At 40.2% G+C, this 3,945-nt stretch overlaps 1 non-coding gene across 1 annotated transcript; it reads right to left on the reverse strand.

Moving 5' to 3' along the window:
• Window positions 1-3,408: 3,408 nt before the first annotated feature.
• trnal-caa (transfer RNA leucine (anticodon CAA)) lies at window positions 3,409-3,521 on the reverse strand. The gene is made up of 2 exons: window positions 3,484-3,521; window positions 3,409-3,454 (listed from the first exon to the last, which is right to left on the reverse strand). It is a non-coding gene; the product is annotated as a tRNA-Leu (tRNA).
• Window positions 3,522-3,945: the final 424 nt, after the last annotated feature.

Here is a 3,945-nt window from a genome sequence, read left to right on the forward strand (position 1 = left end):
CAGTCGGTTCCACGGTCATAACGCCACTAATTCGGGTGACAAGAGCAAAACCCACCCGGCTTCCTCCGGGCAAGTAATGAGACAAAAAAAGAGGGCCCAGTGGGTAGCGTGGCCGAGCGGTCTAAGGTGCTGGATTAAGGCTCCAGTCTCTTTGGGGGTGTGGGCTTGAATCCCACTGCTGCTAGGAGTTTTTGTGTTACAACCACCAAATGGAGCAATGTGTTAAAAGCTACTTTATCAGCTTAACATCAAAGCAGGGAGAAAAAAGTGTTTCTTCTTCTCAACACAATTTATCGTTTCCACCTTCAGCAGGGAAGTTTGTCTACCAAGATCACTTTTGAGTCAGTGCAAATCACAGTGCGCCCTCAATTTTAATGTCGGTTGTGCTCCTTTTATCTGTGAAACGTTAATGTTCTGCATTTTCAAGTCGAGTCATCCTCAGGGGTAGAGCTGATTATGTCTTTCCGCATAGCGCTCCATCAGAAATAACTTGTCTAAGTCCAAAAGAGATTGTGGGTTTCACTTCAAGCAATCACAAAGAATACCTCACATGTCAGATCTAAATTGGGAATTTGTTGGTTACGAAGCTGAACGTTTGTCCATGTTCTGCTAGAGTATCCACTGGCTTGCCTTTATAAGCAGTCTTGGAAAGATAAGCTGTGCTTCATCTCAGGAAAAATCATCAGTACTGTCATTTTATTCTGTGTGTATGGCAGTTATTTAAAGTATATAAAAATCACGAGTTCATAGACTTATCCAAATATCAACGGGACCTTGTAAACCTGTCAGAAGAATTCCTTCAATCCAATAGTTTCACTCCAGGGACAAGGCAGGGAAACATAGAGAATTCTTATTTAAAGACAACATCTGTATTGGATTGCATGTAAGCAGGCACCACTCAGAATTCCTAATATGATTTTGAATTCAGTTTTGCAGTGCTTTAGTGCTTTACTACTTTCAGAGAGTCCTTTATTGACCTTGCTGAAGCAGAGAAGCGACATAATCACAATTGTGACCAGTTTTTCTGCTGTTTCTGGTTAATACTGATTATTATTTTGTATTTTGATTAGTATTTTTCGTAGCGTTCTTCCTCAGCTTTTTAGTTATTTGGTGAGCAAGAACCACTGAGAACGAGTCTGAATCAATCAAGAACAGATATGGTACTGCTGTCCTGTGTATTACTGCTTCATCCTAATTGAGCTTTTCAGTGTTGAAGAAGACGTTTCGAATTTCGATTGCTGGTTTCAGAGGATGTGCTACAAGATCACAGATTCATTTGAAAAGATTTGGAGATGCATTGGCTGGGATTCAAACCTGGCTCAATTGGATGAAGGCACCTATACTCAGCAACGAGAGGAAAGGAGAAGGGGCCAGAGGTAGTGTGGCTGAATGGTCTAATATGCTGGATTTTAGGCTCCACTCTCTCAGGGGCGTGGGTTTAAATCCCACTACTGCCCAATGTTTTAAGACCTTACTTCCTGAGCTTTGTAATATGGTCAGTAAAAGCACTTTATGTAAGTATCTCTTATGTCAGCGCTACAAGTCACTTACTGCTCCACAGGTCCGGGGTTCAATCCCTGGCATCTCCAGGTGTTTTATATTACTGTACTCACATCGCAATCTTCTGTTGAGTGAGAACTCTTTGCTCGTGTTCATAGAGAGCCAGGTTTAGCTTTTAAATCTCACCCGGGATTTCCTGAGAGATCATTCAGCGAGCAAGTCCTCCCTCTGGATTCCGCTCTGAGCTGAAAGCTGCGCGAATTCCTCACTGCGTGTCCTGTACTGTTACAGGTGGTCCAGCGTAAATGTGCAGCACAGTGACAAGAATGCCTTGAGTTTTTTTCCGTATGTGAAGGAAAATGCAAAAGAGCATGAAAAGTATTGATGGTATAAAATATCCATGGTACAACTCGAGAAAGAACTGACGGACAAAACAATGACATTTGATGATTACAAGAGAAACACAACCGTCCGAACATGGGCTTGGATCCTGACAGCTTGCGTTAAAAGACAAAGCAAAGGATATAACCTGTAAATGTCTTCATGTCTTACAGTTTATGAAATAACACAATTTCTTACTTTCTTAATAATTTCTTACTATTGATAGATGCTTTTTTAAATTTTAACAGAATCACAATTACAAACATCTGGGGTTAAACTGTTATTCACATACTCTAACGAAGAGAAACGTTAGTGTCTTCCGGTGTGTGAGCCCATCTCTCAAAAAATAAAAAAATAAGTTCTATAAATTGAATTGTTCTATTTTTCAGGCTTGCATAGTCTTATTCATATTTCAGTTAAGCCTTTTTTTCTGTAGTAATTTCATTTGATATTAAAATTAGTCCTGATTTACAATTTTTGGACATGGTTCATCTAAAGAATTTTGTAATAAGTTTCAGTTTCAGTTTAATCATGCCCAGAAGCTACCAAAACTTGTAATGTTCACATAATGTGTAATGCAAAAGCAGCAGTTGGGGTGGGAAACAAAGGGCATTTCTTGGTATGAATCCTTAAACTTCATAGATGGCGTTCTAGGACTTCTCGCTTCAGATAAACCTGTCAATACATCATAGATTTCTACTCAATCAATATCAGCAGTGTTATCACTACCGAACACTAAATATAGATCCTGGCAATAATTCATGAGTTGTTTGTTAGAAAATTGTTTATGTTTTTTTTTAAACATATTTTCAATACCAGACAAAAAGTCGAAAGTTTCAATTTCATGCAACTGATGAAATCTCTCTTCGATGGAAGTTATAAGTACAGTACATCCAAAATACTGCGGAATCAATCAAATGTACATATTTCTTGTGGATCCAGAAGATCATTTTGAGACTCAAAACATGCCTGTCTTTTCTTTTTTCGAGGACGAAGGAGTAGCAGCAGGAGTAGCAGTAATGGCAAGAACGTTTTTAGAATTCAGCACTTCTCATTTCTAATGCAGAGCCATCGACTCGGAAAGCACCGCCCGCGATAAAAGAAATTGCAGAATTGGTCTGTTCATGCTGCCTACACGCTTTGAATTGCTGGCATTTTCTGCAAGCATTCCTTTTTGAGGGTTCATGAAATTCCTCACATTTGAGCCAACACTAAAATATTTCATTCGGGGTCGCCTAATTCATAGTGCCAACCGAATCTACAGGGGAATGCTGTGGCACATGAAGCCGTTTGTTATTCTGTTGTGAGGTGTGAGGGGCGGAATGCAAATCGAGTTGGAGAAAAGAAAATGAAACAGGAGTGACTTCTTGAGCTACGAATTCCAAAAAGTATGAAAACCTGTCATTTTAACAGTGCAGAATACTCACAAATTGCACTGAGTTGCTTGCTTTCTTCTGCTGCTTTTATATTTCAGTCATTCACTGTCAGCTAGCACTGGAACAATTCAAGAGAGGTAAAAACGGAAGCTGTCAGGAGTGGGATTTGAACCCACGCCTCCATTTGGAGACCAGAACACCCAAGCCAGCTGGAAAGACACATGTCCTTGAGTCTGGTGCCTTAGACCACTCGGCCACCTTGACAAACACAAGCAAGTGGTGTGCTGAATGCACCAGTAGTTGACTAAACTGAGTTTCTTCCCTGAAATTATTTGCTTGCGAAGAGCCAAGTTGCCTTGAATTGATCTTGGAAATCAAATATACGGATGGATTGTTATTCGGTTGTGAGTTTTGAGGGGCGTATTATAAATTGAGTTGGTGAAAAGGCGCTTTTTGTTAGTCTGTCGGGAGGCTGCACAAGGTGTTTAGAGGGAGAACTTCTAAAAGGCAGGCTCTCTATGTTTAACATCAAGAAAGATTTTTTTTCTCAATGGAAATGCTCTTTGGCGCTTTCAGCTTTACGTAGGGAACAACGTCTGCCGAGACCACTTTTGAGCCAGTGCAAATGGTAATGTGCCACCAAGTACATTTAATATTGGCTGTGGTAGCGAGCTGCTTTTGTTTGTGA

This window comes from Lepisosteus oculatus, chromosome 14 (genome assembly GCF_040954835.1).
Source record: "Lepisosteus oculatus isolate fLepOcu1 chromosome 14, fLepOcu1.hap2, whole genome shotgun sequence".
Lineage (NCBI taxonomy): Eukaryota > Metazoa > Chordata > Actinopteri > Semionotiformes > Lepisosteidae > Lepisosteus > Lepisosteus oculatus.